This window comes from Orcinus orca, chromosome 5 (assembly GCF_937001465.1).
Source record: "Orcinus orca chromosome 5, mOrcOrc1.1, whole genome shotgun sequence".
Taxonomy (NCBI): Eukaryota; Metazoa; Chordata; class Mammalia; order Artiodactyla; family Delphinidae; genus Orcinus; species Orcinus orca.
The window spans coordinates 118,837,084-118,864,279 of record NC_064563.1 but is presented as its reverse complement, the minus strand read 5'-3'; the positions used below and the strand labels follow the sequence as shown (position 1 = coordinate 118,864,279).

General features: G+C 34.8%; 1 protein-coding gene across 7 annotated transcripts in view; it reads left to right on the top strand.

Annotated features, from left to right (window-relative positions):
• Nucleotides 1-27,196, top strand: part of ROBO2 (roundabout guidance receptor 2) — a 1,654,833-nt gene that overhangs the window by 992,689 nt on the left and 634,948 nt on the right. The gene's annotated exons all lie outside the window — the stretch shown is intronic.

Here is a 27,196-nt window from a genome sequence, read left to right as displayed (position 1 = left end):
GTAATTTGATAGGAATTGCATTGAATCTGTAGATTGCTTTGGGTAGTGGAGTCATTTTCACAATATTGATTCTTCCAATCCAAGAACATGGCATATCTCTCCATCTGTTTGTATCATCTTTAATTTCTTTCATCAGTGTCTTATAGTTTTCTGCATACATGTCTTTTGTCTCCTTAGGTAGGTTTATTCCTAGGTATTTTATTCTTTTTGTTGCAGTGGTAAATGGGAGTGTTTCCTTAATTTCTCTTTCAGATTTTTCATCATTAGTGTATAGGAATGCTAGAGATTTCTGTGCATTAATTTTGTATCCTGCAACTTTACCAAATTCATTGATTATCTCTAGTAGTTTACTGGTGGCATCTTTAGGATTCTTTCTGTATAGTATCATGTCATGTGCAAACAGTGACAGCTTTACTTCTTCTTTTCTGATTTGGATTCCTTTTATTTCTTTTCCTTCTCTGATTGCCATGGCTAAGACTTCCAAAACTTTGTTGAATAATAGTGGTGAGAGTGAACATCCTTGTCTTGTTTCTGATCTTAGAGGAAATGCTTTCAATTTTTCACCATTGAGAATGATGTTTGCTGTGGGTTTGTCATCTATGGCCTTTATTATGTTGAGGTAGGTTCCCTCTGTGCCCACTTTCTGGAGAGTTTTTTATCATAAATGGGTGTTGAATTTTGTCAGAAACTTTTTCTGCATCTATTGAGATGATCATATGGTTTTTCTTCTTCAGTTTGTAAATATGGTGTATCACATTGATTGATTTGCATATACTTAGAATCCTTGCATCCATGGGATAAATCCCACTTGATCATGGTGTATGATCCTTTTAATGTGTTGTTGGATTCTGTTTGCTAGTATTTTGTTGAGGATTTTTGCATCTATATTCATCAGTGATGTTGGTCTGTAATTTTGTTTTTTTGTAATATCTTTGTCTGGTTTTGGTATCAGGGTGATGGTGACCCCATAGAATGAGCTTGGGAGTGTTCCTTCCTCTGAAATTTTCGGGAAGAGTTTGAGAAGGGTGAGTGTTAGCTGTTCTCTAAATGTTTTATAGAATTCACCTGTGAAGCCATCTGGTCCTGGACTTTTGTTTGTTGGAAGATTTTTAATCACAGTTTCAATTTCATTACTTGTGATAGGTCTGTTCATGTTTTCTATTTTTTCCTGGTTCAGTTGTCCATTTTATTGGCATAGAGTTGCTTGTAGTAGTCTCTTAGGATGCTTTGTATTTCTGCGTTGTCTGTCATAACTTCTCCTTTTTCATTTCTAATTTTATTGATTTGAGTCCTCTCCCTCTTTTTCTTGATGAGTTTGGCTAATGGTTTATCAATTTTGTTTATCTTCTCAAACAACTAGCTTTTAGTTTTATTGATCTTTGCTATTGTTTTCTTTGTTTCTATTTCATTTATATCTGCTCTGATCTTTATGATTTCTTTCCTTCTGCTAACTTTGGGTTTTGTTTGTTCTTCTTTCTCTAGTTCCTTTAGGTGAAAGGTTAGATTGTTTATTTGAGATTTTTCTTGTTTCTTGAGGTAGGCTTGTACTGCGATAAACTTCCCTCTTAGAACTGCTTTGCTGCATCCCATAGGTTTTGAATCATCGTGTTTTCATTGTCATTTGTCTCTAGGTATTGTTTGATTTCCTCTTTGATTTCTTCAGTGATCTCTTGGTTATTTACTAACGTATTGTTTAGCCTCCTTGTGTTTGTGGGTTTTTTTTTTTCCCTGTAATTGATTTCTATTCTCTTAGCGTTGTGGTCAGAAAAGATGCTTGATATGCTTTCAATTTTTCTATATTTACTGAGGCTTGATTTGTGACCCAGGATGTGATCTATCCTGTAGAATGTTCCATGTGCACTTGAGAAGAAAGTGTAATCTGCTGTTTTTGGATGGAATGTCCTATAAATATCAATTAAGTCTATCTGGTCTATTGTGTAATTTAAAGCTTGTGTTTCCTTATTTATTTTGTTTGGATGATCTGCACATTGGTGTAAGTGAGGTGTTAAAGTCCCCTAGTATTATTGTGTCACTGTCAATTTCATCTTTTATAGCTGTTAGCAGTTGCCTTATGTATTGAGGTGTTCCTATGTTGGGATATATATGCATATATTTATAATTGTTATATCTTCTTCTTGGATTGATCCCTTGATCATTATGTAGTGTCCTTCCTTGTCTCTTGTAACATTCTTTATTTTAATGTCTATTTTATCTGATATGAGTATTGCTACTCCAGCTTTCTTTTGATTTCCATTTGCATGGAATATCTTTTTCCATCCCCTCACTTTCAGTCTGTATATGTTCCTAGGTCTGAAGTGGGTCTCTTGTAGACAGCATATATATGGGTCTTGTTTTTGTATCCATTCAGTGAGCCTGTGTCTTTTGGTTGGAGCATTTAATCCATTCACGTTTAAGGTAATTATCGATATGTATGTTCCTATTACCATTTTCTTAATTGTTTTGGGATTTGTTTTTGTAGGTCCTTTCTTCTCTTGTGTTTCCCACTTAGAGAAGTTCCTTATTTGTTGTAGAGCTGGTTTGGTGGTGCTGAATTCTCTTAGCTTTTGCTTGTCTGTAAAGCTTTTGATTTCTCCATCAAATCTGAATGAGATCCTTGCTAGGTAGAGTAATCTTGGTTGTAGGTTTTTCCCTTTCATCACTTTAAATATGTCATGCCACTCCCTTCTGGCTTATAAAGTTTCTGCTGAGAAATCAGCTGTTAACCTTATGGGAGTTCCCTTGTATGTTATTTGTCATTTTTCCCTTGCTGCTTTCAATAATGTTTCTTTGTCTTTAATTTTTGCCAGCATGATTACTATGTGTCTTGGCGTGTTTCTCCTTGGGTTTATCCTGTATGGGACTCTCTGTGCTTCCTGGACTTGGGTGGCTATTTCCTTTCCCATGTCAGGGAAGTTTTCGATTGTAATCTCTTCAAATATTTTCTCGGGTCCTTTCTCTCTCTCTTCTCCTTCTGGGACCCCTACAATGTGAATGTTGTTGCATTTAATGTTGTCCCAGTGGTCTCTTAGGCTGTCTTCAAATCTTTTCATTCTTTTTTCTTTATTCTGTTCCACAGCAGTGAATTCCACCATTCTGTTTTCCAGGTCACTTATCCATTTTTCTGCCTCAGTTATTCTGCTATTGATTCCTTCTAGTGTATTTTTCATTTCAGTTATTGTATTGTTCATCTCTGTTTGTTTGTTCTTTAATTCTTCTAGGTCTTTATTAAACATTTCTTGCATCTTCTCGATCTTTGCCTCCATTCTTTTTCTGATGTCCTGAATCATCTTCACTATCATTATTCTGAATTCTTTTTCTGGAAGGTTGCCTATCTCTACTTTATTTAGTTGTTTTTCTTGGGTTTTATTTTGTTCCTTCATCTGGTACATAGCCCTCTGCCTTTTCATCTTGTCTATCTTTCTGTGAATGTGGTTTTTGTTTCACAGGCTGTGGGATTGTAGTTCTTCTTGCCTCTGTTGTCTGCCCTCTGGTGGATGAGGCTATCTAAGTGGCTTGTGCAATTTCCTGATGGAAGGGACTGGTGGTGGGTAGAGCTGGCTGTTGGTCTGGTGGGCAGAGCTCAGTCCTGAATCGTTCTCTTAATTCTCAATTTCAATCCCCTCATCTATAAAATGTGGAGTTTATTGGATGGACTCTAAGTCTGTCAACTCTCACTTTCTGTTACTCTAGTGTTCCATCTTTTAACTGAAAAAAAATAACAGTATTGAAATACTGTATTTTATTTTATTAACCAAACTGTGGCTAGAAGTTGGTACTCCTTTTCATTTACACTCCTAAGATATATACATTTATAATCATACATATTTTTGTGACTTTATTTTATTCTTACCTATCAAAAATATTTGGTAGACACACAGACTTCAATGCAATGCTCCCCTTCAATGTTTGCCTAACTTCATGTGAATTCTTCAGTTGTGCATAGAAAGGTAGGGTATATATTTTAATATGTTAGCAATAAAATGTGGTTTCAAATTTATTTTGGCATTTTTTTCAGTAGATTGACTTTGACTTGGTCATTTCTAGGAAATCTGTATCATGGCCTATTGAAAGAGCTACTCAGAGGACTGGTATTTTATTTTGTAAACTCCCTTCCGTGGTCCTCCAACATTTATCTTGAGGTTTGCATACCACTCATTGCTATCTATGTTAGTATCTGTTTCTGCAGACCTGGCAAAAGCATTTAAAAACCTTTCTTGCTTATTATTAAGGTTGTCATTCGACTATAATGTTCTTCTTGTATTTCCAGCCTGGTGTTAGTGATCCCAAACCTCCCAGAGATTGAAATGTTGAACTAGATCTTTAAGGAAGTCAGAAAAGTACATATGAAGTCTGTAAAACCTATGGGAAAGTACCACTTAAAATTACTCCTTCTTTATAGTTGAAGTCAATTACCAAACTAGAAAATCGTGACCATATTTTAAATCTGGGTTCTGCACAGTACGTTTTGATAACTAAAGAGCACATTCACAGTTAAATTATGGAGCTATTCTAAGAAGCAAAAAAGAGAGAAGCCACCTTTTGTGTCAGTACTTTTTTCTACCTGGTTCCTTAAGAAGTTAGAAAATTTTACTAAGGTTTAGGTTAGTTTTTTGTTTTGTTTTGTTTCATCCTTACAATACAATTTTTGCTACAGTGTGCTGAATGCTGTTGGCTGATATTACGCTGTGTTATTAGTTCCTCAAAAGTACATGTAGGATAGGTAGTATAGCTACTACTTTACAAAAGAGGAGTAAAGTGAAGCTATGGTAACATAGCTAATAAATTGGGAGACAAGAATTCAGGCTGGGCTTAGTTATCTAATTCAAAGATTTTTATTTTTTGTTTAAACAGTAATATAAACTAATTGGAGAAACACTTTGGTGAACGTATAGAAAGTCAAAATTATTATTTTTAAACACATAGTTTAAAATTTTACAATACATGTAATTAGTATTAACCTAGCAATTAAAGACATTTTCCAGTTAAAAGGTCTTTTATGTTAAACTCGCAGTTGTCTTATTATAAATAGTTACTTTTACAGTCAGTAAGAGTCATTTATAAAATAATGATTTTCTAAGCACCTTGTAAACATACTGTGGAGTCCTATTATACTTCTACTTTTTTAGCAAATATATTTTTATAGGTGGTGAGAAGACAAATTCTAGCCTTACCCTGAATGAATTATCACAAATTTTAGAAGTACAAATGAGCAAGGTTAATTCACTCAAAACAAAATAAAATACATTGTTTTGTTTTTGTTTTTTGTGTTTTTTTTGCCATACACGGGCCTCTCAGTGTTGTGGCCTCTCCCGTTGCGGAGCACAGGGTCCAGACGCGCAGGCTCAGCAGCCATGGCTCACGGGCCTAGCCGCTCTGCAGCATGTGGGATCTTCCCAGACCGGGGCACGAACCCATGTCCCCTGCATCGGCAGGCAGACTCTCAACCACTGCAGCACCAGGGAAGCCCTAAAATACATTGTATTTACTTAACTAACAAAGAGAAATATGTGGTATTTTCAGATAATAAACTTTTCTCAACACTTATCTCACACTCCCACAGAACAAATCATACACAATTTTCATGGTTTTACAGAAACAAGAATTTGACATTTTATAAATCCACAGATATTATAGTACTAAATTAAATCTTGAAAGATTTTAGCCATTAATATAAAGCATGTTATGTTTTAGGAAGCTGAAAAAGGAAAAGGAAAATATAAATTTCAGCTTTGTTGGTTTTATTGTCCCCTTTATTATATTGTTTTCAAAATACAGTATAATTTAATAGGATATTCTCAAGGCAACATAAAATAAGACAATTGCTTTACAGTGTTATATTAGTTTCTGTTGTATAACAAAGTGAATCAGCTATATATATACATATATCACCATATCCCCTCCCTCTTGCGTCTCCCTCCCACCCTCCTTATCCCACCCCTCTAGGTGGTCGCAAAGCACCCAGCTAATCTTCCTGTGACATGCAGCTGCTTCCCACTAGCTATCTATTTCACATTTGTTAGTGTATATATGTCCATGCCACTCTCTCATTTTGTCCCAGCTTACCCTTCTCCCTCCCCGTGTCCTCAAGTCCATTCTCTATGTCTGTGTCTTTATTCCTGTCCTGACCCTAGGTTCATTTCTACATAAGAAGAGGAATTATTTTCTGATAGTTGACTATGTCTACCAAATTCCTGAATATCCTAATACCAAATTCCTCCCAAATCCTAATAGCTGATATGAATATTGCAATGTAGTGTGAACTTATGGAAAGATTAAATATGGCTACATATCTTTAACACTTCTTCCATCAGGAGATGAAGGTCATTGTCTCCCCTTGAACCTGGGTATGTGCTGTGATGATTTTTAGCAATAGAATATGGTAGAAGTGGTGATGTGCCAGTTTAGAAGCTAAGAAATCAGAACTATTTACATATAATAAGCATTAAATGAATGTTAATTATTAATTTTATGATTAATGTTGTTATCACTATACATAACAACAAAAAAACTGAAGACTGAGCTTATTATCCTTCTAATGTTTCTTATGAAATCTGAATTGGAACCTGGAGTATCCTATTACAAATTAGGGCATTTTTTAGGCTGTGAACATATGCTTGAAGTTCATTAAGCTGCTTGGATCTATGAAACTATAGTTTTCATCCAATTTGGAAAAATTTTGCCCATTTATTCATTTAAACATCTGTTCTGCTCCAGCTCAAACACACCTCCTCTTTTGGATAAACTACAGTTACATGTATAGTATCAGGCCATTTGAAGTTGTTCCACAGGTTACTGATTGTCTTTTCGTTGTTGTTTTTTAGTCTTTTTTCCCCCTCTATGTTTTGCTTTGAGTACTTTTATTGTTATGTCTTCAAGGTCATTAATCTTTTCTTCTGCAATGTCTTATTCACTATTAGTCTTATCTCACACATTGTAGTTTCACCTCTACAAGTTCAAATTGATATACTTGTTTATAGCTTTCATGTCTACATTTAACATGTTCAGTCTTTCATCTGGCTTTTGAATATATGGGATACAGTTCTTATAACTTCTTTAATGTCTATATCTACTAAGTCTACCATCTATGTCATTTCCAGGTTGATTTTGACAGTTTCCTTTTTGTTTGTTTGTTTGTTTTATACGTTATGGGTTGCATTTTCCTACTTCTTCCTGTGGCTGCTAATGTTTTATTGGATGCGAGACATTAAGAATTTTAGTTTTTTAGGTGCTAGGTATGTTTATACTCCTAAAAATATCCTTGGGCTATGTTCTGAGATGTGGTTAAGTTACTTGAAAATAACTCAATCCTTTCTGGTCTTGCTTTTAAGCTTTGTTAAGTAGGACTAGAGCAGTATTTGGTCTAGGGCTAATTATTGCCCTAGTGAAGCAAAACTCTTTTTATTTCTCTACCAAATGCCCCTTGAAATATGAGGTTTTCCACTCAGGCTGGCCAGATCAGTAACTATTCCTAGCTCTTTGTGAACCTCAAGGAGTTTTTCCTTGAATTCTTTTGGCTGGTTCTTTGCCCAGTGATGGATATTTGCTCACGCATGTGCACTACTCAGCTGAATACCCGAAAAGAACCCTCTGCAGATCTCCCAAATTCTCTCTGTGTGCAGCTCTTTTCTTTCTGGAACTCTGTACTGTGAACTTTAGCCACTAACCTTCCTAAAATCTCAGTTCCATCGCCTCAATTTAAGGAGACTGCTTGGTTCCACCTGCGTCCCCCTCCCTGCATAAAGTCTGCAAACCCTCTCCAGCTGTAAGCTGGGGACAAATATGGGATCATTTTATTTTTTCCCTCATCTCTCAGGAACTAATGTCTTTCTTTGCCAATGTCTTGAAAATCATTGTTTCATATATTCAGTATGGTGTTTTAATTGTTTCAGGTAGGAGAGTATATCCAGCTCCTGTTACTCCCTCTTAAATTGAGGCAGAGTTTGAAGACTATTATTCTTATCATTCAAAAATCACCATATGATAAAAAAATTTCCATACCTTTTGTAGGTTCATTAGTATATTTAACTCCTTTTTCACAAATCAAGAAAAAAATAATATTTATATTAGGATCTTAGTCTAAGAATAATATCTGTTCAGAAGACATATTACAATGTATTTAGTCCATCTATTTAGTACTTGAATTCTTTCTACAAGAACATATATAAGCAGCCTTATGTGTCATACCTCTAGAGACTAGAAAATTATTCATTTCTGAGGAAGTTCATTTTTTTTTTTAGACTAGCCTTGACAAAACAAAAGATTTTCTCTATATTTCAGTGAAATCTGTACTTCATTGTTCCTTGATCTACTACCTAGTAAGATTCAGAATAAAACATAAATGTTCCAGTATGTGACAACATTTATAATTATTTAAGGTAGGCTTTATTCTCCCAAAGTTGTATCTTCTCGTAGCTAACAGTTTTAGCAGTTTCAGATTCCCCTGATCAATTTCATATGACGTCGTTTTGTGCTCTGTCACCATTCTCATCTGAAAGCATTACTTTTTACTTCAAATCCTGTCTTTGTTTTGTTGTTGTTCTGCTGGAGTTTTTAACCTCAAAAGTTAAAAATTTTATAGTCAATGTTAGTTTTTATTTTCCCACATGTTTTTCAATATCTGTACTCATCATTATTTACTGCATCTCAGAACTTCCTTATAGGATAATTTCCCTTTATTTTTGAGGAACATTTCTAGGATTTCTTTCCCTGACAGTCTAGTGGTGGTCAACTCTCAGCTCTTACTCATATTGGTTTGTGTTTCTTCATGTGTTTTGAAACTTTGGATTAAGTGTGCTGTATTTTATCAGAATCCTTCAAGGTCTATATTGACAGTGTGTTTTTTCCAGAGAATTCAATTTTTTTTTTTCCCCAGCTCTACATCATCCCCAAACCAGTGCTAACAATGAGGACAACTTTTCAATTAATTTATTGACTTGAAATGTTCTGGATGAAGCAGGAAGAGTAAATTTGAACTCCAAACTAGATGGAAGGCAGGAATGTAATTATGAATTCTCAGAGAGCCTTATTTTTAAGGTTAGGCTGAGTCTGACAGGCTTCCCACCTGTTTCCAATTGTTAGTGGGTAAACTTTTCTTCTAAAGTACTTTTTCACTGAAGATATAGTCCTTTAAGGGTCCTGACTTTAATGGAATCAACTTGTTTACCTTGTGGGGCCCAGCACTTTGCCTCCGGTCAGCAAGATGGTTGTTAAAACATGACACTTTAGGATTCAGAGGTTGTTAAACATTCACAGGGCAGCTGTAACTCCCAGGAAGAGATTTGTAGTCACCTCTCTTGCTGCTACTTTGTTTTTTGTCTTCGAAGACTTCCTTTTCTATCTTATAAGCATTTGGAAATCATGATTACATTATTTTAGTAGATATTTCCAAGGTTTTGTAATGGGAAAGTTTGTGAAGTTTACTAGGTCCAAAATACTGCCCTATCTTCCATAACTTCTTCCAAGTCATTGGGAAACACACTCACTGTGACAAAGATAAAGATGAAGTACCATATGGTATTTAACTGAGAACTCTGTGTTGTTTAATAATAATTACAGAGCTCAATTAGCCATTCTACCAATTTCCCAGTCACTTAATTGTCTTTATGATCAGCCCATATTTCTTCATCTTGTCCCCAGGTATAAACAGATAGGTTTGATGTTCAGATAGACTGGGTGTAAAGTCAGGATTTCAGTTTTAATGATAGAATCCCAAGTCAAACCATCTTAAGCCAGAAATAAGACTTTTTTGGATGATGTACATGAAGAGTCCAGTAGTTAAAATAGCTAATTTCAGGTGTCCTAATGATGTCATCAAAATTCTCTTCATGTCTCAGATCTGCTTTCCTCATATGGTTTCACTTTTTTTCATCAAATTTGGTAGAATGACAACCAGCTTACTCTCACAAGTTTGCTGCAGTAGAAGTAGATCTTTTCTAATAATTCCAGGAAAAAAGAAAAATCCCATGTATCACTGTCTTTTGTTTGGGTAAAATGTGAATGCCTGAATCCAGAGTGCAGGGTTATCCCTATCAAAATGATATGAATAAAAGAGGAGGCTGGAAGGCTCCCAAAAGAAGAGTTGAGTCTGTTACTACAATAAGGAATACTGTGCTAGCAAAATCAACAGATCTCACTGCACCGTGTGCCCTCTGTTTTTATTCTCCAACTGTCTAGAAACACTGCAAAGAAAGAAAAAAGATGACTCTAAAACCACTTCTTCTTAGTGAATCATATTGGGAACAGTAATCATTACCTTCTCAATGCGTTCACAAACCATGTCAGTATGATTAGCTGAACTTATTTTCTTCCTATAAAATTTGAATGACCCATACATTTTTGATATCCTTCTTTGTGTCGTGAATTCTCCAAAATCCATCAAATTGGTTTGGTGATTATCTTTTCAATTCCCTAGGTTGCAATTCACAGAGGCTAGTGACTTTATTGAATTTACAGTCGTGGGGGCCTTCTTTACAATTTCCTAACTTTGGGGGGATTAAAATCCCTTCTATCAATATTTGTTCTATAGTGTTAAATTTGAAGATTATAATCTTTGACAGAGTTAAGAAACAGTTGAGGAATTCTGCAACCACATCAGCTCCTACTCAAAGAGAAAGCCAAAGTTTTCCTTGGTTTTCTTCTTCCTCTAACAGAATCAAATCAGTCTTTATGTTGCTTAGTCTTTTGTAAGCCTTGATTCCCATTTGAGTAACATAATTATACATGAAATCTTCATTTTCTAAGACAGTGATTCTCATTCTAAAGCTATCTGTGATGGAAAAATTTCAAAAGTTTTATTATTATTATTTATTTCCAATCCATCATGGGTTTTGTAAAATACATTAAAAGTGAATTATTATAAAAATGATTACATACTAGGAGGTCACAGCCATTTCGATTGCCATGAAGATTTCTAAACATTTGCTTTCAACTCCTATATGCATCCCATTATGGCAGTGGGTTATAGACCACACTTTGAACAACAGCAATCTGGGGTATGCATTTGACCATACCCAGCTGATGCTCCCATGTTATAATCAACTCTGAGATATGCTTTATTTCTTTGTCACTTTCTTAAGGATATGAGTTGAACATAGATTCACTTAATCACAATATTATTATCATCAAGATAATGAAAGTCAAGAATTTATCAGCTTTTATAGGTGTCTAGAAAGTTAAAACCACCATCAATACTATACTTGGCCTCCGTTCTCTATTGTGATCTAAATCTGAATTCCATAACCCATTCCTTCTTCAATTTTAAGGACTAAACAACTTGTATTTGTACAACTTGTATTCTCTTTCTAATGCATTTCAACTCTCTTTTTTGGGACCTAACACTCTGGTTATATCATCTATCAACATGACAGATTTTTATTTCTTTTAAAGTGTTATAAACTTCAATCATACCATTCCAGTCATTCAACACTATCTAGGTGATATATTTGAAATTATATTTACCTTTCTTCAATATATATGTCACCTTGCAGTAAAGATAATATAGGAAAAATGAACCTGAAATTCTTTGTGTGTATGTGTGTATTTAAGTATGCATTTATATGAAGATAGGAAAAAGAGAAATAGAGGCAAAAACACTGTTTTTAATTACTTTCTTGACTTTTTAAAGTGATACATTATTTTTATTTCCATATCATTATGCTTGCTACTCCCCATAGAACAGAAATTGTGTACTATATATATGAATGTCTTTTCTTTGTTTTTTCTTAGTTAATTAAAATTAATTAAAATTTTCTTTCTTTTAAGAATCATATTCTTCTACTTCTCCATGAGATTTGAGCCATTCCTAAACTAATATAAACCATGTTCCAAAAAAGTCCACATTTTCATTTTTCCCATGGCCAACCGCTATACCCTTGGATCTTTTTTCTCATTTCCAAAGGCCCAGAGAGTACATATAAGTAGCCATTTTTACCTTGAAACACTTAAGTTCTTCAATTACCTCACCAAGTTTTCACTGGCAGCTTTTTACCAGCTTTGTTCTGCAAGATATAAAATATATTTTTTAGTACACATGATCTATGATTATATAACTTTACTAAGTTATATCTGGTAGTTTATTTTGTCAAGTAGTGTATCCCTCTGAATCAGCATAAGTCAATAACATGTGAGATTGATGAATTTCAGCAGGTCTCCCATCAGACAGTAGATATATTGTCTGAAAACAGCCTACATTACGATTGACCATGTCTACTAATATTTTTAAGTCATCTCGTACAATAGTTGATTACCAATGGACATAAATAATATCTGCCTCAGGGCATGACAAAACAACTCTCCTATTATAAGCTACTTTTATATCTAACCTGTGAAATAAACTTTTTGTAGAGTCAATTATCATTATCACATATGGCATAATTTTCTTATCCAGACATTTAATATGTGTGCATGTGTGTTTATGTAGATACTTATGTATTAAATATTCAGTTGTTATATTTGTAATAATAAATAATACAATTTATAAACTACATTTGTTTCCCTCCTAGCTTGTTCAGCAGGGAGAATTTAATTAAACTAAAATTTCAGATTCTATTTTAATTTGTACAGATGTCAGTTTTTTTATTTATTGACTAAAATTTGCACACATTACGTAAACCTCTGCCAAATGGTAGTTGTAATTCTAGCATTTTAATGCAATCAAACGCCAGGGAATTTTGACAGTATTCATCACAAAACCTGTAGAAAATTTTGCCATTCTCTACCATCTTGAAAAAATCATGACAATGTACTAATGCTGAAATTTTTAACAATTTCTAGAGAGAAAAATCAAATAGAAATGTTATCCAGACTTTTAAAAATTGCTTCTGAATTAGCATCTCTTCATCCTTGAAAAAATACATTTTACTATAATAGACAAGTTAGTGGAAGATTGACGCTGCTAACTTCAGCTGTCTGCTGCTTGTAAATGCCACCCAGCTGGAAAGTCACAAAAAAACTTCTGGTAAGTGTGCATTTTAGTTTGAAACAAACAGATATGAGTGTTGCCATCAAGGAAACTGCATATAATCATTTAGATGTAACAGCTTAATCAAGGGATGAGTGTTCAAAACGGCAAGAAAAGGGCAGAAGACGCCATTACTACTGTATCATAGTGTATGTACCTCGGCTACTTTATGGAGCAAACAGGACTTGACGATATTTAACTGAAACTTAATTTTATCCTGAATGACAAGGATCAGACTTAAAAAGCTGCACATCTGCTCTATATACTCAAGGGCACCAATGTCTTGCTGGTATTCTTATAATTCAATATAGTACTTCCAATTCAACAAGCACTCTCCCCTGATAGAGTGTTGAATTTCACTTTGGAGATGAACTTTTACAGCAAAATGGTCCTTTCAATCTGTATTTCTGGTTGAGAAAGTACACTATATCTCAAACATCATTTTGTATTATGTTTGGTAGAGAGTATGTTTAGCCATGAAGACATACTGTCTGAGAAGCACACACAATGACACACACAGGCATATACACATGCATGCACACCCTTCCCTCCCTCACATATTAATCTCAATAGGTCAACATAAAAGACCATATGCTCCTTTCTTAATTTGTGTGTGTGTATGTGTGCCACCACTTTACATTTAAAGGGTGGCAATTTCTGTTTCACCAGAGTAAGTCTTTACTCAAGTGCTCCTGTGCTAGAAGGAATTTTTAAAAGCCATATAGCTATAGTCTTAACCTTGACTGTCTTTCATTCTCCAATATCTATTCAGTTATATGTGCTGAGTGACTTACAATGAAGTGAGAGAAAATTCAGTGACTATTTACAGGTCCCAACTGACTCATTTATTTATTCAACAGAGTAAATATTTAGTCAGTAGAATTAAATTGGAAAATGTTTATCAAGTTTGAAACCACCTTTCTTTCAATATATAAAACATAAACCCAGGGGCCCAGGCCTAGGGAAATTTGCCTACAAATGTGCCCTACAGAGAAGGGCACATTTAAATGTCCCAATAGGTCTTCATTAGCCACAAGTTTGTTTTGAAAACGTCTGTCATATTTAAGGACAGTGCTATTGAAATAGCACCTAATAAACCATAATTTACATGTAACTACACTTTATTAATCATTTTGTGTAATTTTACAGTGCAAGGAGTCCTCTGAATGTATTTTCTATTTCAGTCTGAAGGCCTAATATCTGTGTTAGTTGCCACACCTGAAGAGTATATATTTCTCTCATCGTGTGTAACACCATAGCTGTGTCTACACACTAGGGAAGAGATTAGCTAAAAAATGCTTATGGGGGCTTCCCTGGTGGCATAGTGGTTAAGAATCTGCCTACCAATGTAGGGGACACGGGTTCACGCCCTGGTCCAGGAAGATCCCACATGCCACGAAGCAGCTAATCCTGTGCGCCACAACTACTGAGCCTGCATGCCACAACTACTGAAGCCCATGTGCCTAGAGCCTGTGCTCCGCAACAAGAGAAGCCACCGCAATGAGAAGCCCGCATACTGCAACGAAGAGTAGCCCCCTGCTCGCCGCAACCAGAGAAAGCCCGCGCACAGCAATGAGCAATGAAGACCCAAAGCAGCCAAAAAACAAAACGCTTATGACCGTAACCAGAAGACAGAATCTTAAAAAACATGTCTCGGCACAATATCATGATGAAAATAAAGGCTTTAGGTCTCTGCTTATAACAATGTTATATGGATAAGCTAACCAAAGAATATTGTCCAACGTTTCCAATGGTTCTCAGAATGATTTGACTGTCATTAAAGCAATAAAAGCAATAACATTATGCAAATGACCTTTAAAATCTGAGAATATAGTTATATAACATTTTCATGATGGACAAAATAATTACAAGCCTTGCTTTTCCATTGAAATCAGAAAGCACATCACTGCAATTTCCATGGATATATTCAAGGAAAATAATTATATATGTATAACAAAACTTACCATTTTAATCTTTTTTTTTTTTTTTTTTTTTTTTTGTGGTACGCAGGCCTCTCACTGTTGTGGCCTCTCCCGTTGTGGAGCACAGGCTCCGGACGCGCAGGCTCAGCGGCCATGGCTCACGGGCCCAGCCGCTCTGCGGCATGTGGGATCTTCCCGGACCAGGGCACGAACCCACGTCCCCTGCATCGGCAGGCGGACTCTCAACCACTGCGCCACCAGGGAAGCCCTTTTAATCATTTTTATGTGTACAATTCAGTGGCATTAATTACACTCACAATGTTGTGCAACCATCATCACTGTTTCCAAAAGTTTTCTTCATCCCAAACAAAACCCTACACCCTTTAAGCAATAGCTCCTTGTTCTTCAACCCTAGAACCACTGAATTAAAATCTCCAGGGGAACACAAAAAAATTTGCATTCTTAACACAACTGAAGAGTCTTATGATTAAGCAAGTTTTGGAAATAGTGGAGGGCTGTGAGGTGCTGGTCTAAGCTAACCTTAACAACTAGAGTTATATTATTCCCAAGTCACAGATTTAAAAATCGAGGCTTCAAAAGATAACTATTGGTTCCTAAAAATAAAATCTAGGCCTTTCTTTCCACTCCTGTGTTTACACATATATATGTTTAGTATCTGAATTTTAACACATCATCTCCTTGAAAAATGTTGATATTTTTGTGACGAAACTACTGAAATGTTTTAGTCTGTTACTGTTTTTTGGTTTCTGGTACTAGAAATAAAAATATATTTCTACCAGATAAATGGTAGAATAGTATATCTGTATTGTAATTTTTTATCTGCTTATTATGTCCATTTTGCTTTCAATATTCTCTTGTTCATAAAAGAAAACTCAATTTGGTTTCCTTACATATAATTTTCCTAAGACTCTAATTCCCTGCTTTGCCAGTTTTATAAACATCATGTTTCCAATATTAAAGATAATTAGGGCTTCCCTGGTGGCGCAGTGGTTGAGAGTCCGCCTGCTAATGCAGGGGACGCGGGTTCGTGCCCTGGTCCAGGAAGATCCCACATGCCGCGGAGCGGCTGGGCCCGTGAGCCATGGCCGCTGAGCCTGCGCGTCCGGAGCCTGTGCTCCACAACGGGAGAGGCCACAACAGTGAGAGGCCCGCGTACCCCAAAAAAAAAAAAAAAAAAAAAAGATAATTAAACATTAGAACACCTCTTAGGTCTTTTACTAGGACATAGAATATTTCTGTAATATTTGGATAACAACATTATCTGTGAGCTTTTCCAGCTAATTCGTAAAGAATCAATAGTAGACAATTAGACAGGTATCCTCTGCCTTTGATAGAATCAATCATTTTGGTTAAGAAAGTACTAAAATTTAACTCTGGATGAACTGAAATGAGCCTAAAGACGTTGTGTTCATGACCACAGGGTAGAAGAAAGAGTGGAGCTTATCTACGTGGAAGTCCTCTGAGGGACTTTGAGACTCAAGTGAAGGAGCTCTCTCTCCTTTTCATTTCTCCTCCCTCTCTTCTTTCCTTATTTCTTCCTGAGAGCTTTCCTTCAAAAGTGGAATTACGGGGGGGAATGTTGCCCTTTAGAATACAAAAGAAAACCCCAAATAATAAATATTAATTTCATTATAACAGTGAATTAAATATTTCAAACTAAAAGCTTTGTCCCAGTGCTGCCACTGTTGTGTGCTAAGGTCTTGAGACGGTCATCTCAATTTGCCTTCTTATCCACTGAATGAAGAGAGGTGGCCTGAGGTTGCTAATTACAATCTGTTTTCTAAGTATTTACATCCCACCTCATATTAAAACAAATAATCTCTCTTCAGAATACAGCTTGTGATTTTTCTCTGTCTGTTCTTCCTCCCTCAGCTTAGGCTTAGGAATTCAATTGCACTGAGTACACACATTTAAAATCCCAATCCAAATGATGCGACTCTGCTGTAGCAATTCAATCTGGAGTGCTAAATTATACCAGCTTCATATCACCAGTTTCTAGACTTGTTTTGCTTGTGGAATCACAACTGTCTCAGAGTTTTGAGAAGGGCATATTTTAACACAACTCTCTGAAGTTGTATTTTATCACAGCCCTACCACGAACCCTGCAGCAGTTGTCAAACTATAGCTTATGCATTTGGAAGGCTTTTTAAAGGTATGTATTCGGTTTAGTGCCAGTTCACATTATAATTGAGTGGTCAAGTTTTATCCCCATGGTCACGTGATGAAGCTAATACAATGCAAAAGGCTACAACCTTCTTTTTGTGCATCATATATTCACATTTGTTTTCTGGAAGTAATTGTGGATAAAAGGTTTACCTTTTCACTACCTTTTCAATTACTGGCATAATTGATATTCTCCTTTCTTTTAATACAGTTCCCTCCCCACTTCTTCTCTTAGGTCAGACATTTAGTTATCTCCATAGCAACATTTCCATCTAATAGAAAGATACATCTTCTGAATGGCTAGCAATGCAACATTAACTGTTAGAACGTAACATTTTTCATATTGAAAACAACTGGAATTCACAGCCAGTCAGGATGTATAAAAATGTCTTTGGCTCCTTAGCAGTCACCCAAGACTGAGCTTGTTGCTTTATTAGAATTCATTTACAAACAACTCTTCTTAACAAGCAATGTTGCGGAATAAAACTAAGCTTTATTTCAACATCAAAAAAAGGTAAGTGAAGTTGCTTATAAAGACTCAAATCACCCTTTGTGAAAAAGAGCTTATGGCAGATTTGGGCTGTATTACCAACCTATTACTAGTGCACTAATACCTCTATTTATGGGCTGATTATGTCCTCTGGCAAAATTTGGAACTGTCTACTACTCTGGTGCAAACTAATCAGTTTTCAAAATTAGTTATTGATCTCAGACCCATTGTGGTGGACCAATTTAATGGCTGGTTCATTGAGTACTGGAGTGACACCATTTGTGTAAGTAGCAGAGAAGTCACAGCAAATGTAGTGTTTAAAGACAGTGCTCAAAGGTAGCTTTCTGTTGCAGAGAACTGACAAACACGAGTATTCAAGGATGCTACATTTCTCTCATTAGAGATTAATGGTAGATGCATCCCAGCCAGTTCCATGATTTTATGCTTTTCATATACACATTTGTCATTCATATCCTGAATTTAAATAAGTAATGGATGATAAAGCATTAAAAACACCACTAAGTAAAAAATTTCCTGCTGATTCTTCAAACTTAATTTTTATTTGAATTTATGTAAAGTTGACTAAAGGGAGTATTTATTTTACAAGTTTAATGTGATTCTTTGCTGATAAACTTATGATGAAAAATGCTAGAAAAAGTAAACCAGAAATAATGAGTTTGAAATACTTCAGTGCCTAAATTACACTTCATGTTACTCATAATTTATCAATTCTTTTTGTTTCACTGACTTTTATATATTTCTTTAAAAAATTTCTTAATGATTTGCTTTCTATACTTTGTTTCAGTCAATGTTAGAGAGAACTGAGATGTGACAGTTTTCTGAGTAGCTCAGAGAAACAAAAGTATGGATTATATAACTTGGCTGCTTACATAGATGAAAACTTTTCAAAAATTGTCCTTAAGTTTTCTCATCAATTTGACATTCCTGAAGAGAGGTTAATCTTTGAGATGAGGATGCAAAATTTACACACAAAACCCCAAATAAGATTCACTTATCTCTAGCTGTAATTGTTTTTCAATATACAGTCTATATAGGCAATACAAGAATTCACACCCACACAGTGACCATACTTAATATTGAGAAGAACTAGAAGTGGCTACAGTAGAAATATTTTTTTAATATTTCTTGTTGATGTGGGTTGTTAATCATTTTCTAAACAAACACCTTGATTTTCAACAGTATACTGATTTTTTTCTCTTCTCTGAATCTCCTTATAAATGTGTATGTTTGTATATATAGCATGTAAATTTAGAACATAATCTTCAATAATTGTTTTAATTTAAAATATATTTAACATTTATACATTATGTTTCATTTTTGAAGTCTTTAATTTCAAGAGTTTTGATTATTTTAAGTGAGAAAAAGAAAAAAACCCAAAACGTTTAAATATATACTTGGAGGTGAAACCTCACACCTAACTGAAATCAACCTTAAATAAAGTTGCTGTGAATTACAAAGGTGTAAACAGCTCTCTAAGATGTAAAGGTGATACCAACTCTGATTTACATATTGCCACAGAATTCCATAATTTAAGAAATCCACTTGCAGTCCTTTCATTATAATGACCTTTAAAAACCTAAAAAACTGTAGCAGTATTTACACTGCAAAAATATAAAATAACAATATTGGAGGCAAGAGAAAGTAACTAAGAAAACAATGTGGTAAACTTTTTCAGACCTTCATATTATTAAAATCTAAACTTCTACAGGGTAAAATGTATATCACATGTCAAATAATCAGCAGGTTCTCTAAGATAGCAATTTGAACATCCAATGGCATATTGCATATGAACACTTTTATATGTCTTTAGCACTGGGCCCAGTTAACAGATCTAAGAACATTCAGTGAAATTTTAACTTGGTCTAATGTTGGGACCCATTTTAGGCAGACAATTTCTTTAGGACTCTGTCCCTTCAGAGTAAAAAGAATGACCAAGAAAATATGGTTTAGCCTTCAGCTTGAAGGGTGAATATCAGATTAGAGAATTTCTCCCATAAAGGAACAAGTTAAACAGTGAAGTATGACATTGTGGATGGTTGTCAATATTCTTTGGAAATTTTGAGAATCCAGGATTGCTTCTCATATGTGTGGTCATTAATGAAAAAATGGATAGCACTGAGATTGGCATCACATTGGTTTTAATTCACATGAAGGTTTAAATGATAGGTCAAATGATGACCTTTTGAATTTCATCCACCTCTTAATATACGCCAACTATATCATTCTCATCACCTTAGCTGTCATCTAAGTGAAATAAGATTTGATTAGATGACTGATATAGGTCGTTCTTTCTCTCAGATTCTGTTATTTCCCCTGCAATGATAGTATTTTTTCTACACTGTATCATAGCACAAGTTCTAGTATTTCCAGGGGTTTTTTTGTGGGTTTTTTTTTGGGGGGGGGGGTTGATTGTTTTTCTGGTGCTCCAGGAAGTGACACAGTGGATATGACCTAAACTTATGGGCAGCAAGTGGTTCAGACTTATTATTGTTGATGATTTCTAAGTTTTAGTAACCTATAAATCAGCTAGTTAGTTGCTAGCTTACCTCTGTTATGACTGGAAAATACTTCCATGGGCCACTTTGTAATTAATTATTATTAAGATATCACATCTGAATGTCTTTGATTCCCCCAAGTGGACCTTAAGCTTATTTCTTTTGGTATTCCCAAAAGAGCTCCTGCTGCTATGCATAGCACAAGTTCACATGAGCAAGTGGATGCAAGAGTAAGAAGTAAACACAGTCACTGGGTCAGCAGAAGACATGAGCTGACAGTGAGTTTGGACGAGGACGGTGGACCAGGAAAGGAAAGGTGAATCAGCTGCTTATTAGGCTGCAGCCACCCGTCTTCTGAGTTACGGTGGAGATATCCCTCAGACCCTCTGCCAGACAAATTGAGATAACTTGAATATCACTGCCATGGGCAGGGGTGACCCATGGTCTAGCAAGCTGACTTCCGGTATACAAAAAGGGCAAAGTGTGCCTCTAAGCTACACTTTGGAGATCAGTTGCCTCAGCCTTCCTGACTGCCTTTGCCTTCGTAGTTGCGTTGGTTCCACAGACATCTGCAGATACTCCAGCTCTTATTCCTCAGTCATTGCATAGCTATACCACAGAGCGAACTCCCTACAAAGGCGAAATTCCTGTAACTTGTATGGGGAGAAAAGTTGGAGCAGCTTCAGAAACCAAATCCTTGCTTTGACACAGTAGCTGTGTAACCTTAGGCAAGAAGCTAAATTCTCATTTGCTCTTTCACATCTATAAAAGATGAAAAATAATACTTTGCCGTTATAAGAATTAGAGATGTCTGTAAAGAAACTTTCACAATGTCATTATGCAAAAGGTAGTTGCTATACCATTATTATTTTAATATTAATTAAATATTATGCTGTACATATCTATAAATTTTTCCTACTTGCCCTTTTCTTACATTTATTTACCAGGCAAATCTTTTATTTGACCCATGAAGATGACTTAAAATGTAGACACTCATGATTTATTCACAAAAAGTAATAAATGCTACGTAAATGATATTTATTGAGCCTCTAACATGTTCCAGGCACTGTGCTTAGAGATTTACCTGTGTTATTTCATTTTTTCCCATTTACAGTGAGAAACTGAGTCATAGTGTAGTTAAGTACCATTTCCCAAGGTCGTAAGCTAGAATATGTCAGAGCCAAAGCTTGAGACCAAGTATGCTTTAAATCTTTCTACTATGATGCCTCTTTCTGTGTCTGATGTTGGAGTTTTAAGAATAAGAATAAGGATGCAGAGAAGAGAGAATATGAGCAAATGCATAACTGATGAGTGGAAGCATAAGAAATGAGAAAAGGTTATGGTTTAATAGGTAAGAGCTTAATCACTGCTATTAGACTGGGTTCAAATCCCAGATTTTCACTTGCCATCTATATGATTTCAAACTAGTTCTTTCACCTCCCCTCAATCTGTGCCTCCATCTTGGGACTCTTGTGAGGATTAAATGAGATTAAATATCTTGTACACAGTAAACATTCAAACAATATTGAGTATATTTACCGTAAGTCCAAAAATAGGAGGTTTAACATGTAGAGGAAAATTACAATGTGTTCTTGTTCTACTAGCTTCTAGTGAAGGTTAAATCTTGAATATTTCAAGTTTTAAAATTGAGGCTAGTATACTATTATATGCAAGTTTTCATCAGGTTTGTATTGTTCGCCAGAAAACCATCATAAATATTATAATTTCATCAATGATTGGTGGATACTGCCAGCTAACTATGTGACATTCTCTGTTGCTATGTAGGTTTTATTCTTTTTACAACAAGGTTTATATTTTAGAATGTTGTTTCAGTGGCTTACATTTTTCAAGAGTTGATATTCCCCATTTAATCCTTTTTAAAAGTTAATTTAGTGACACCTGCGTAACTGTGTAATCAGTCAGTTTTATTCTACTCAGCATGGATAGCTTTTCATTAATTTATGTTTTAATCTAGGTAATGTATGTCTTGATACTACAGCACTTGGAGACTTACACATTTATTAAATAAAGACTTGAAGTGAATGAAAGTCATTTCTGTTAACTGTTTGTAAGGTGGGACTATCAACCGGTTCAATGAGCTTTGAAAATAAGTGAAAATAGCAGAATTCAATAAGGTGGCTAGGAAATATCACTTTACCTATTGCAGATTTTAGAATCAATACATAAACATGTTAATATAGAAAAAAATGTAAAAGTATTCCTTATGGAAAATAATGAAGCTTTAATATTTAATGACTAATTGAAATACAAGGCCCCTTTTGTGTGACTGTGGCTTCTCTCATTATCCTAGACCAGAAATTGAACTGGACTGCAAGGCACATAGAGGGTCTTTGAGAGACTGATCTTCCTTGCAAGAGACTCTCTAAGCTCCAGTAAATCGTTCCAATAACCTAATTTTATTATTTTAGAGAATCTGATGTGCTCTGTCTCTAAGTACGAAAGAGCCACAAAACCCAAGACAGTACGTTTGCTGAATCATACAATCAAACTGAGAGGAGATTTGTTAAAAATAATTCTTTTGAAGAATATATTCAGCCTCAATTGTATATCCTCAGCTGGCCACATGCTGCGTTTCTCTCTTGATTTCTACCCTTTCAGCTTTCCCTTTATGTCTTCTTCCTAGATAGAAAGAGAGCATTTCAGACTCTGATAATGACTTGCAAGCTTTATTATAAATTATTGGGGGCTTTGGAGATATGTAACAAAGAGGACTGTTATTTCTTAAGCTGTGATAGGACAAATCATATCAGAAAGGCTTTGTGTGTCTCTGTGTGTCTGTGTGTATGTGTCTGTGTGTGTTTGCTAGTTTTAGAATTTTTTGAAGCAGACAGTATTTCTTTGATAATCACTGTATCATTAATTTTTAAGAATATAATTATAGCAAGTGTTATAAGAGTACCTTGCAAATCTCTCCAAAGGGACAAGATAAAGCCAACATAGTTCAAAAGTTCAGGATTCAAAGCTTCAAAGTGTAAGCCTGGAAGAAAGGAAATTCCTCTGAGACCACTATCATTTCTTACATTCCCACCAATGCTTTGCTGGTTTGTTCTGAAGAACCATTCTCCACAGACCCCTCATTACGATTTCTGCTGTGACTGGCCACAGTCACTTGAAACTTGCGTTAAAAGACAAGGTATTTATCCACGTTGTCATTTTGCTTCTCTGTGGCCAGGGGATTAATCGCTTTCTCAAGGGCCTAACTCTACCATTTCCTTTACTTTCGGGAAAGGAGATTTTTAAGAAAATGCCACTGTATGACCGCATCTTATTCTTTAGAAAGAAATGTAATATATCATTTAAAGAAAGAAAATTACCAGGAGATAATTTTAGCCAGAGCTCAGTTACTTAATTCATATTTGAGAGATGACCTCACTTCATCGTCAAATCAGAACTAGAAGTACCCTTCTAAATATGATGAAAAACTAATGTCTTCATACGAGTGAGCCCTGGGGCCTGGCTGGGTGACAAGCATTTGGTCGGCTTCCATTTTCACCAGCGTAAATCTACAAGCTGGAAAAGGGCTAAATGGAAAGTGACAGAAGAGTCTTTCCAGGAAACAAAACTGGTTAGAATGCATAAGGACTGGTGCCTGGCTCAGGCCATGAATCTGTGTAGTGAATTTAGTGCTTGTGTTTTAAATGACTCAGTTAGAAGGTTTAATAAACCAATAGGAATTCACTAAAATACACAAATGTCAAAGAGTGAGTATTTAGGACTAGATAATTTCTAAAGAAGAAATTCATCTAAAGAATATTAACACCTCATATGTTTAGTTTCTTTAGATTTAATTAATTATTTTTATTGAATCCCTTCCATTAACCACATAATGTCACATAAATCATATTGTTACTCTTCCTAGAAAGTGTTTGAAATATATGTTATTGCTATTTCCGTTTTATGAACAAGAAAAACTGAGTTGGAAAAGAATTAAGAAACTTTGGCTGACATTACATATTTAATTTGTGACCCAGGATTCAAGTTCTCATCTGTCTTATTCTCAGTCTACACTTTTCCCATTACTCTATGAAATTCTGCCTTTGACATTAATATAAATTAATGTATATTCACTTATTTGTATGTAGTTACTTATAGTAATAAACTACTCCAGAGAAATTTCATTTGAGGAAAATATTTTCTATGCATTTAAAATAATGACAAAAGCCCTTTTTTATTTCAAATTTAATCTTTTATGATTATTTGCCCATCATTTTCTCATGAATATTCCCACCTCTCAAACTATAACTGTCATGGATGTGTTGCTTCCACTAATATGGAGATGACTGTAATAGGATTAAAAATCCTTCTATAAAAGAAAAATATGCTAAATATTCCAGAATTTTTTAATCTAAATATATTAAATTTGTAAAAGATTCAATTGCCTAACATCTATACAAATTGAACATATATACCCAGGCCTATTATCAATTTAGGCACAGTTGAATTAACATCAGTTAGATTTTATATGTGGGTGATGCATTAAAATGTGAAGGGTAAACATGTATATCTGGCAGGAATAAATAGAGAACATAAATGAAAACCATTATATTTATATTTTTGCATGTGGTTTATGGTTCAAAGTGCATATGTCTTTGGAGACAAATGATTGAGCAAAACTAAGAGATACCAGATTCTGTTAAGAACTTATTATCTTGTTTCAACTCAACAAATTGTTGTGCACTAGACCCTCAGCAATAAAGGGAAGCCACGTGGCAGATGGTACAGACATGAGCAGGACCTAACCTGGCAATTCAATCATGAGGCTGATTAACCGGTTCTAATAACGTATTTGCCGAACTTTTTTTGGATCACATCTAAATGCAAGCTCTTACAATTTCCCTGTTGAGCATCTGATGCTTAACTTCCCCAAACAACGTTACTAGAGACTATATTTCTATCCTTTTCATCTTTTGCTCAAGAGCCCCACAAGAATCATGGCTAACACATTAACAAATGCTTTAAAGGAAATTGTTGGAGGAACTGTATTTCTTACTCAATGAGCTGTAAAACAAAAACTTGATAAGTTTCCGGACTCTCCACAGAAATCTCACTTGCTTGGTTGGGCCCCATTTCTACAAAGTCTTTTGTGTTTGAAAATGAACTACATTTCACTACCTGCCATTCAAGAAAAATCTTTATCTGGGTTGATTTCCTTTGTGGAAATTGGTTGTTGAGAAAAACATTTTTTTAAAGATCTCCTCAATAACCTGAAAAGTACAGTTTTGTTAGTTCTTGCTGATTTTTTTCTAAGTTTCTTTTGAGCATATAGAAAACTCTTAATTATATTTTATTTTTTGCAAGGAGCATGACTCTTGTACACATTCATGAGCATATGTGTATACATTCATATATATTATGGGCATAAATATAATTGATGTTTTCTTACCTTAATGATGACTAACAGCAAAAAAAATAATTATCAACTGCTAAGGAAACTCATCATTCTTTGTTTTTTTTTGCTTTTTTCTTATCCTTAAAGTTTTATTAAGAGCTATTTAGTTGTTTAATATAGAAGCTGTGTTTGTATTAAGTTACAGAACAAATACTCAACTAACATAACCTTGGCCTGTGGACCTAAGAGGCCTCTATAAAGAGAGGGTATTTGTCTCACCTTCAGAAAGATAAGCTAAGACCCAAGTTCAGCTGTGTTGAAGCCTAAAGTTTGTATCTCTCAAGCTTGGGCTTCCTTCCCCCCTTTATTTTTCCAGTTATACCTAAACCCTGGCTAGTCCTAGTGGAAAAATCTTAGGCCAAGTCCTAGCAACTCAATGGGTAACATGCATCAGTACTCCACTGAAAATTACTACTTAGTCTATTACTTGCTTCAGGTGATTATCTATGAATTTTTTGCCTATCTGCTCACCCTGAGAAAAGAAAAGCATTAAAAATACTTTGAAAAAAGAAGTTGTTAAAATTCAAGTCAGTATATATAACATTCTATTAATAAGAATACCACAAAATTAATAATTATAATATTCAGATTATTATTCAATTAATGATTAATGTACAGTCCAAAACCATAACCTCTACTGTAAAGGAAAAGAAATCATCATATCTTATACCTTATCAATAATATTGCCTTCATGTATGATGGACACCATATTTCAACATGCCACAAATAATCAACATGTTTATCTAACTGTAGGTACAACTACAGGCATGGCATGACTTTTTCTGAACTTTAGACTTCAAATTTCAATGTAATAATGAACACTTACTAAGTTTTAACTATGAATGAGATCTTGTGCTAGGAATAAAAAGAGTAAGATAATAAGAGATAAATTAGACATTGTCCCCAACTCAACCCCATCTCAGGCGTTCCCAGTCTAGCTCAAAATGCAATAGACAATATCATTTTGTAAAGGAGTTTCACTGCATTTGATTAGCTGCAGATCTGAGTAGATTGCAGGGAGGAGGGTATGATAAACTCAGGGAGAAAGAGTATGCCAAAATTATCCTATGAATTTAGGATGAGTTATGGCAATACAAGAAATTTTAAGGCTCTCTTGATCAGATAACAGACAAATAACATTCCATAACACTTTTCTCTTTTTAATTTTGAGGATTCTGTTAACAAATTGCACAATTTTCAATTCTAGAAGAGTCCTTGCGTAGAGTAGCCTTTTAACATTCATATAGCAAAAGGAAATTTTTATCTAATCATAATTATATGAAAGACAATAATTCAGTGATATTGAAAAGAAAAAACTGTAATATACTGTCTCCTTTAACATACATTAAAACTAGAGGTAAAGATTTTTGAACTATTTTTTAAGCCTTTCAAACCCGTTCTTTTCTTTTTTTCTTTTTTCCTTTTGGTATTCTATTATTTGGTAAAGGAAAAGGGGTTGGTGGACAGCTGGCCAGAAACTGTCAAAAACATGTAAAGTCCCGTGAATTAACAAATTTGATCTTCACAAAATAGGTAATATATTTAACCTGGGCTTACAGATGAGGAAAGTAACTTGCCCAAGGTTGATTATCTAGTAAGTGGAGGAGTCGGAAGGTATGTAATGCCAGTGATCTGGTTACTGAGCTCCTGTTTCTCAAAGGCTTTGTAATTTATTTTAGCTTATTTATTCTTCTCTGACAGGTCCTCTTGTAGTGT